Genomic DNA, 10,434 nt, shown 5'->3' on the forward strand with positions numbered 1-10,434 from the left:
TGGCTCATTCCGATCAGCCTTTTTGACCTATCTCTATAGATCCTTATGGCCAATATGTATGTTATATCACCTAGATCTTTCATTGAGAAACTCTTTCATAACGAAGATTTAATAGCATCAAGCATTGGAACGTCATTTCCGATCACCAATATGTCATCTACATATATCCAGAAACACAAGTGTGCTTCCACTGGCCCTTTTGTAAACACAAGGCTCTTCTTCATTCTTGATAAAACCAAACCCTTTGACCACTTCATCAAAACGAAGATTCCAACTTCGAGAAGCTTTCTTTAGTCCATAGATGGACTTTTGCAACTTGCATATCTTTCTAGCATTTTTCGGATCGACAAAAACTTCAAGCTGTGTCATGTACACATCCTCACTTAGGTTTCCATTAAGAAAAGCCGTTTTGACATCCATTTGCCATATCTCATAGTCATAATATGTGGCAATTCCTAGGATGATCCGGATAGACTTTTGCATTGCGATGGGCGAGAACTTTTCATCATAATAAACACCTTGAATCTGCCTGAAACCTTTTGCCACCAATCATGCCTTATAGATGTGAACATTTCTATCAACGTCTATCTTTTTCTTAAAAATCCATTTACACTCAACTATTTTAACACCATCGGGTGGATCAACCAAGTTCCAAACTTGATTATCATGTATGGATTTTATCTCGGATCTCATGGCTCTAAGCCATCTCTCAGAGTCCAGTCCCACCATTGCTTCTGAGTAAGTCTTAGGTTCATCATTGTCAAACAATAATATGTCGTGTTGTTCCATGGTTAGGAACATAAACCTCTCAGGTGCACGACTGACCCTTTTCGACCGATGTAGGGCTAGCGCCTTCACAATATGTTCTACAACATCTAGTTGTGATTCAGTAGAAGCTGAAATGCTTTCTGATGGTTCCCGAATCTCTTTGAGTTGCATAGTACTCCCACTAATGTTCCTTGAGAGAAACTCTTTCTCCAGAAAGACACCATTCTTGGTGACAAACACTTTGTCTTTTTCTCGGTTATGGAAATAATATCCTTTGGTTTCCCTAGGGTACCGCACAAAGAAGCACTTATCTAATTTGGGAGTGAGCTTATCAAACGTCAAACATTTTACATAGGCCTCTGTTGGTGATATGCCCTAGAGGCAATCGAGTTTGCGGATTGGATCCGCTAATGGGCTTTAATGTTGATTAAAGGTTCATTAGGGTTTAGAGTCATAATAGGCTTTAATGTTGATTAAAGGCCCATTAGCATGCTCTATATAAGAATAGGCAGGGGCCAAGGCGCATTGAATTTTTCCGAAAAACAGATCTTGCCACCAAAAACCCTGGCCGCCTCCTATTCCCGAACTCCCTTCGAAACCCTAGCCGGGCGCGCGGTGCTAGCACACCGGCGCACGGCGATTCCATCCTTGTACGTGTGGATACCGTAGAGGCGCTGCTACTATTGCGGTGTTGATCTGCTCGGGGGTACTCGGGACGTGCTCGGGGTACTCGGGACGTGCTCGGGGGTACTCGGGACGTGCTCGGGGTACTCGGGACGTGCTCGGGGGTGCTCGGGTTGTGCTCGGGAGTACTCAGGACGTACTCACGAGTACTCGGAAGGTGCTCGAGACGTGCTCAGGACGAGGTTGACAATCGACTACTTGACGCGCACGATGTTGGATTGATCTGCTCCAACTCTTCTTCCGCTGCACTGCTCGTCAAGTGGTAACGATTCGTGATCCCCTACTCGCATGGCTTCCTGGTTGAATGCGGTAGAGAAAATTTATTTTGTGCTAGCGTAGCCTACCCATATCCCAACAGTGGTATCAGAGCCATCCTACGTAGTATTCAATCTGGATCAGTCACATATAGAAGATATGTGATAGAAATAGATTAGATCTATTTTTTTTTTGATCAATTCATATGATGGATTGATCAATGCACGGTTGGTCTGGTGAATTAGAGATCGGATGAGATGCCAGTAGATGGAACCACATAGCCAAAAAGATTAGCTCGATCTCCCACCTGGTTTTGCGTGCGACTTGCCCCTACCGGCTGGAATCACCATCGGGGCTAACTGCGTGCATCGCGACATGGTCGGGAGAATAGCAGATCGAGGTTGTGTGTGCTGTCATCGTTTCTGGAAAAACCTCACGCGATGATCAATGGGATTGATCTAATGGAAATTGAGGCATTATGAATGACTCGGAATTGGCTCGATACGATCGATCTGATGAGATTTTCATAGCGATTTCATAGATGCGATCTATGTATTTCTGAGAGGCGAATTGACTCGGACCGCCGTCGCGTACACGCATAGATTGTTGTAATAACATGATCCCATCACGACATTAGAATTCGATTCTACGCTTAACTTGTTTTTACAGAGAATGTTATGACTGGTATGGCCTTGTGATATGTGATGCATGTGTGTAATTTTCATGGTCTGCGTGTCATGGTTAATTGCAGCCCAAGGCTGTCAGGTTATTGTATAACGGCCTGCGTGTTGACTTGTGATGCTTCTTTTCATGTAATTTATCTAGTGCTATTAGGTGTAATAGATTAGAACAAGATCATGGAGATTTGAAGCATGATGACCCGGAGGATAGGAACCGTGGCGATGGAGATCACCATGTGAAAGGGGCCATACTATGTCACAGTTAATATGATTGCCTGTGATGTTTTTTATGTTTCTGTCATACTATTCTTTCATGTTTTATATGTGGTGGATATGATTTTCATGATAGAGTAGTTTCCCTCAGAAAAATCAAGAGTAATTGATGCCCTTTCAATAGTTGCACCTACAAAGGTTTTGATCATCGTGTGGTAGGTCTGCCAAAGCAGGGTGCCATCATTTATCTTAACCAGTTAGAGTGGATATCGGACATCCACACGCATAGTATTGGTTTACTTGATAAAGCTATCAAAACGGTTTTGGGCTTTGGGGCATGGTGTTGGGCGCCGGGGCATTAGATGCACCACCCAACAAACAAGAGTCACATAGGGATGTGATTAGCAAGGCGTTGCTTACCTATGTCACTAAGTTTCTAGCAGTGATGCCAAAGCTCACTAGAACTTAGTTGAATATGGATCTTGATCCTCTATATGTTGTTAGAGGGAAAACACATATAATGGAGTATCTTTTGTTAAATTGTTTAATAGAAGATTCACATAGGCATAGTGCTGAACCTGCATTTTCTGTTGTAGATTATGTCACCGGCCGCTAGTAACACTTCCAGTTTTAATTTGCGATCGATTCTTGAAAAAGAGAAGCTTTCTGGAACAAACTTTATTGATTGGTATAGAAATCTGAGAATTGTTCTCAAATAAGAGAAAAAGGAATATGTTCTAGAGGTCCCCTATCCTGATGAACCAGCTGATAATGCACCTGCCACGGATCGGAGGTTTTATGAGAAGCACACCAACGATTCACTGGATGTTAGCTGCCTCATGCTTGCCTGTATGTCCTCTGAGCTTCAGAAGCAATATGAGAACAAGGATGCCCATGATATGATTGTGGGACTCCGAGGCATGTTTGAGAACCAAGCTCGTGCCGAGAGGTATAACACCTCAAAGTCCTTGTTTGCGTGCAGGTTAACAGAAGGCAGTCCAGTCAGTCCTCATGTGATCAAAATGATTGGTTACATTGAGAGCCTGGAAAAACTTGGTTTTCCCCTTAGCCCTGAGTTGGCTATGGATGTAATTCTCCAGTCGCTCCCTGCGAGCTTCGAGCCGTTCATTTTGAACTTTCATATGAACAGCATGGAGAAAAGCATGGCTGAATTGCATGGGATGCTTAAAACTGCTGAGGAAAGCATTAAGAAGAGCTCTAGTCATGTGATGATGGTTCAAAAGGATAGCAAGAAGAGAAAGCGCAAGGGCAAGGCTAAAACTTCGGATGAGATCTCGAGTTCTAAGCCTAAACCTGTTGGAAAGCCTAAGGCTAGCCCTGCTGCCTCTGACACTTGCCACCACTGCCATAAGACTGGTCATTGGCGGAGGAACTGCAAATTGTACTTGGAAGAACTCAAAAGGAAGAAGGGAAGTAAGACTTCCTCTTCAGGTATAAATGTTATTGAAATTAATCTTGCTACTCGTCCTGATGATTCATGGGTATTTGATACCGGATCAATGATTCATACTTGCAAATCGTTGCAGGGACTGAAAAGGACTAGGAAGTGTGCAAGAGGCGAATTGGATGCTCGCGTCGGCAATGGTGCAAAAGTTGCTGTATTGGCCGTTGGCGTTTACTCCTTATCGCTACCCTCAGGATTAGTTTTGGAATTAAATAATTGTTATTATATTCCTGCCTTGGGCAAAAACATTATCTCTTCTTCATGTTTGGAAGAAGATGGTTATGAATTCATAATAAAGAACAAGTGTTGTTCGATATTTTTGAATGGTATGCTCTATGGTAATTGTCCATTAGTAAATGGATTATATATATTGGATCTTGAGGATATAACTATTTATAATATTGATACAAAGAAGCCTCGGCTTGATGATTTGAATCCCACTTTTGTTTGGCATTGTCGATTAGGTCATATAAATGAGAAGCATATGCAGAAGCTCCATAAAGATGGTCTTCTACATTCATTTGATTTCGAATCATTTGATATATGCGAGTCTTGTTTACTTGGCAAGATGACTAAGACGCCTTTCACTGGTCGAAGTGAGAGGACAAATGAATTATTGGCCCTAGTGCATACAGATGTATGTGGACCGATGAGTTCTACTGCTAGAGGTGGTTTTCAGTATTTCATTACTTTCACCGATGACTTTAGTAGATATGGTTACATCTACCTAATGAGGCACAAGTCTGAATCCTTTGAAAAGTTCAAGGAGTTCCAGAATGAAGTACAAAATCATATAGGCAAGACAATTAAATTTCTGCGATCAGATCGTGGAGGTGAATATTTGAGCCATGAATTTGGTGATCATCTGAGGCAATGTGGAATCGTTCCACAATTGACTCCACCGGGTACGCCACAATGGAATGGGGTGTCCGAGCGGAGGAACCGAACTTTGTTAGACATGGTCCGGTCGATGATGAGTCAATCTGATCTTCCGTTGTCCTTCTGGGGATACGCTCTAGAAACTGCTGCTTTCACGTTAAACAGGGTTCCATCTAAGGCTGTAGAGAGGACACCATATGAGATATGGACCGGGAAGCGTCCCGGATTGTCTTTCCTTAAGATATGGGGTTGTGAGGCTTATGTAAAACGTTTGTCGTCCGATAAGCTCACTCCCAAATCTGATAAATGCTTTCTTGTGGGGTATCCTAGGGAAACCAAAGGATATTATTTCTATAACCGGGAAGAAGGCAAAGTGTTTGTCGCCCAGAATGGTGTCTTTCTTGAGAAAGAATTTCTCGCGAAGAGAGTTAGTGGGAGCACGGTGCAACTCGAAGAAATTCGGGAACCACTTGAAAGTGTTTCAGCTCCTATTGAACCATAACTCAGTATGCAAGATGTTGCAGAACCTGTTGTCGAGACACCAGCCCCACGTCGGTCGGAAAGGTTCAGTCGTGCACCCGAGCGGTTTATGTTCCTAACCACGGAGCAGCGCGACATATTATTGTTGGACAATGATGAACCTAAGACTTACTCGGAAGCAATGGTGGGACCAGACTCTGAAAAATGGCTTGGAGCCATGAGATCCGAGTTAGAATCCATGCGAGAAAACCAAGTTTGGAACTTGCTCGATCCACCTGATGGTGTGAAAACTATCGAGTGTAAATGGGTTTTTAAGAAAAAGATAGACGTTGATGGAAATGTTCACATCTATAAGGCACGATTGGTGGCGAAAGGTTTCAGGCAAATTCAATGTGTTGATTATGATGAAACGTTTTCGCCCGTCGCAATGCTAAAGTCTATTCGGATTCTCCTAGCAATTGCTGCATATTTCGACTATGAGATATGGAAAATGGATGTCAAAACGGCTTTCCTTAATGGAAACCTAAGTGAGGATGTGTACATGACACAGCCTGAAGGTTTTGTCAATCCGAAAAATGCTGGGAAGATTTGCAAGCTGCAAAAGTCCATCTATGGACTAAAGCAAGCTTCTTGGAGTTGGAATCTTTGTTTTGATGAAGTGATCAAAGGGTTTGGTTTCATCAAGAATGAAGAAGAGCCTTGTGTTTACAAAAGGACTAGTGGGAGCGCACTTGTGTTTTTGGTCTTATATGTGGATGACATATTATTGATCGGAAATAATATTCCAATGCTCGATGCTGTCAAATCTTCATTGCAAAAGAGTTTTTCAATGAAAGATTTAGGAGAGGTAGCATACATATTAGGCATAAAGATCTATAGAGATAGGTCGAGAAGGCTAATCGGATTAAGCCAGAGCACGTACATTGACAAGGTATTGAATCGGTTCAATATGCAGGATTCCAAGAAAGGTTTCTTGCCAATGTCACATGGCATCACTCTCAGCAAGAATCAATGTCCTTTGACATCTGATGAGCTCGAGAGGATGAGTGCGATCTCGTATGCTTCTGCTATCGGATCCATCATGTATGCTATGTTTTGTGCACGCCCAAATGTCTCCTATGCTCTAAGTGTTACGAGCAGATATCAATCGAACCCAGGTGAATGTCACTGGGCTATAGTAAAGAGTATCCTCAAGTACATGAGAAGAACTAAGGATATGTTCCTAGTCTATGGAGGTGAGGAGGAGCTCGTTGTAAATGGTTACACCGATGCTAGCTTCCAAACCGACAAGGACGATTCGAGATCGCAGTCTGGTTTTGTGTTTTTCCTTAATGGAGGTGCGGTGAGTTGGAAGAGTTCCAAGCAAGAAACGGTTGCTGATTCCACGACGGAGGCCGAGTATATCGCAGCTTCGGAAGCTGCAAAAGAGGCTGTTTGGATCAGAAAATTTGTTTCTGAGTTGGGTGTGGTCCCTAGTGCGTCCAGTCCAATGGACCTCTATTGTGACAATAGTGGTGCCATTGCACAAGCCAAGGAGCCTAGGTCGCACCAGAAGTTCAAGCACATACTTCGGCGCTATCACCTCATTCGAGAGATTATTGATAGAGGTGATGTAAAGATATGCAAGGTGCACACGGATTCGAATATTGCTGATCCGTTGACGAAGCCTCTCCCACAGCCCAAGCATGAGGCACACTTGAGCTCTATGGGTATTAGATACTTGCGGGATAGACTCTAGTGCATGTGAGAGAATGTGTTCTATCTATGCTAACGTACTTTTGGATAATTGTTATCTGGTTCCATGAATAATTATCATTTACATTGATCAGCAAGTATGTGACTTGTTTGTGAAACTCTTTGTTTTATGATGTTGTTCTAAATAGTCCCTAATCTCATATCATTATGTGGGACAATAATGATTTATAGATTAGCACATTTGACTGAATGATGATCATGTTTCACGGATCATAGATATGGAGATATCAAATCAGTAATGTGGACACATGTTAGAGAACATGATGTTGGATAGACCCACCCTGAGATACTACTGGGATTGTTATTTTTTAATGTGCCATCAGTTGTTATCTCAAATGGTGTACCTACAGAATCCTTTGACCTGAGATCATCATTGATCCCAGAATGTGTAGTAACACACTTAGGGGCTTCCAAACGCTATTCTGTAACTGGGTAGTTATAAAGGTTGCTTTCGGGTATGTTATGAAACATGTCGTGGGATGTGAGTGATCAAGATGGAATTTACCCCTCCTAAATAACGGGAGAGATATCTCTGGGCCCCTCGAGGTAGTTGGATTGGAAAGTGTATGGCCATGCCAATGTGATTAAAGAGTTAATCATGGTGAATCCACTACTTGATCGAGTGAATGGTCGAGCTATCACAAGGGTGGCACGAATCTCGCCTTGAGCTTGACTGGTATCGTGTGGTAAAGGGATTGGTGCATGAGTATATCAAGGTTCAGCCGATATGATCTTTGTGTGCATTCGGGAGTCAATATGTCCTGCTAGGTACCGCTATTGACTTGCAATTCGGAAAAGGGTTTCCGGATAGCGGCCGTTTACACATGAACCTAACGGGTCACACACTTAAGGAGATGGAATATAAAACTTGTACTGACTCTAGTGCAAGTGGGAGATTGTTGGTGATATGCCCTAGAGGCGATCGAGTTTGCGGATTGGATCCGCTAATGGGCTTTAATGTTGATTAAAGGTCCATTAGGGTTTAGAGTCATAATAGGCTTTAATGTTGATTAAAGGCCCATTAGCGTGCTCTATATAAGAATAGGCAGGGGCCAAGGTGCATTGAGTTTTTCTGAAAAACAGATCTTGCCACCAAAAACCCTGGCCGCCTCCTATTCCCGAACTCCCTTCGAAACCCTAGCCGGGCGCGCGGTGCTAGCACACCGGCGCACGGCGATTCCATCCTTGTACGTGTGGATACCGTAGAGGCACTGCTACTATTGCGGTGCTGACCTGCTCGGGGGTACTCGGGACGTGCTCGGGGTACTCGGGACGTGCTCGGGGGTACTCGGGACGTGCTCGGGGTACTCGGGACGTACTCGCGAGTACTCGGAAGGTGCTCGGGACGTGCTCGGGACGAGGTTGACGATTGACTACTTGATGCGCACGATGTTGGATTGGTCTGCTCCAACTCTTCTTCCGCTGCACTGCTCGTCAAGTGGTAACGATTCATGATCCCCTACTCGCATGGCTTCCTGGTTGAATGCGGTAGAGAAAATTTATTTTGTGCTAGCGTAGCCTACCCATATCCCAACAGCCTCACAACCCCAGATCTTAAGAAAACACAACTTGGGATGCTTCCCAGTCTATATCTCATATGGTGTCTTCTCTACAACTTTAGATGGAACCTTGTTTAAGGTAAATACAACAGTTCCTAGAGCGTATCCCTAAAAGGATCATGGAATATCAAATTGGCTCATCATAGACCGAACCATATCTAGCAAAGTTTGGTTCCCCCATTTGGACACCCCATTCCATTAAGGCGTACCGGGCGAAGTTAACTGTGGAACAATTCCATATTGCTTTAGATGATTACTAAACTCATGGCTCAAATATTCACCTCCACGATCAGATCATAGAAATTTGATTATCTTGCCAATTTGATTTTGTAATTTATTTTGAAACTCCTTGAACTTTTCAAATGATTCAGACTTGTGCCTCATTAGGTAGATGTAACCATATCAGTCACCGGTAAAAGTAATGAAGTATTAAAAACCACCTCTGGTGATAGAGCTCATTGGTCCACATACATCCATATGTACAAGGGCCAATAGGTCACTCGCCCTCTCACCTTGATGGGTGAAGGCCGTCTTAGTCATCTTTCCAAGTAAACAAGATTCGCTTGTATCAAATGATTCAAAATCAAATGAATCTAGAAGACCATCTCTATGGAGCCTTTGCATGTGCTTCTTATTTATATGACCGAAGCGACAATGCCAAATAAAAGTGGAATTCAAATCATTAAGTCGAGGCTTCTTTACATTAATGTTATAAACAGGGACATCCTCAAGATTTAGGATATATAATCCATTCACCAATTGACAAATACCATAGAGCATATCATTCAAATAAATCAAACAACACTTGTTCGTTATTATGAATTCCTAACCATCTTCTTCCAAACATGAGGAAGAGATAATATTTTTGCCCAAAGCAGGAATATAACAACAATTAATTAACTCTAAAACTAATCTTGCTATCCTTCTGAACCATCACAACATGACTAGAGCTTTTCTTAATACTTTCCTTAGCCGTCTTAAGCATCCCATGCAATTTAGCCCAGTCAGTCCTTATGTGATCAAGATGATTGGTTACATTGAGAGCCTGAAAAAACTTAGATTTCCCCTTAGCCCTGAGTTGGCTACGGATGTGATTCTCCAGTCACTCCCTGCGAACTTCGAGGAGTTTGTTGGGGGGGGGGGAATAAACCAGCCTGAGGATAATGGTTGAAGATCACCATCCAGGTCCCTCCGGAGCCTTGATCTCCGAACCCTCTGTTAAAAGCTCGATCTCCGATATCATCAGATCCTTTCACGGTACCCCTTCGCACCTACGAAGCCTTCCCCTGGCTCTACCAGCTTGACCTCCCAAAGCCTTCCAAAACACGACCTCCCGAAGCCTCGGTCCTCCGAAGCTTCGGCCTCCTAAAGCCCTGGCCCTCTGGGGTCCCGCTTCCCAAAGCCTTCATCTCCCTGTTCTATGCCTACCGAGGCCCCCGCCTTGGGTTGATCAGGCTGCCTTCCCGAAGGCAGCGGGGTGAGTTAGCAGGCCTTGGGAAAGATCTACTGAAAGGGGAGCACTGGTCGTGCTTTGCCTGCAAGGAAGTGACTGGCATTAAAGGCCTAAGCTAATGAATGCCACTCTAACGCCCCGGCTTGATGAGGGCTATCCTGACACCCCTGACAGTGCGACGCCGGGCCACAATTGGAGACCGACTTACCCCCTTCAGGGGGTAGGCACCACGATAATGACCAT

The sequence above is a fragment of the Phragmites australis genome, chromosome 13, assembly GCF_958298935.1.
Source record: "Phragmites australis chromosome 13, lpPhrAust1.1, whole genome shotgun sequence".
Classification (NCBI taxonomy): domain Eukaryota; kingdom Viridiplantae; phylum Streptophyta; class Magnoliopsida; order Poales; family Poaceae; genus Phragmites; species Phragmites australis.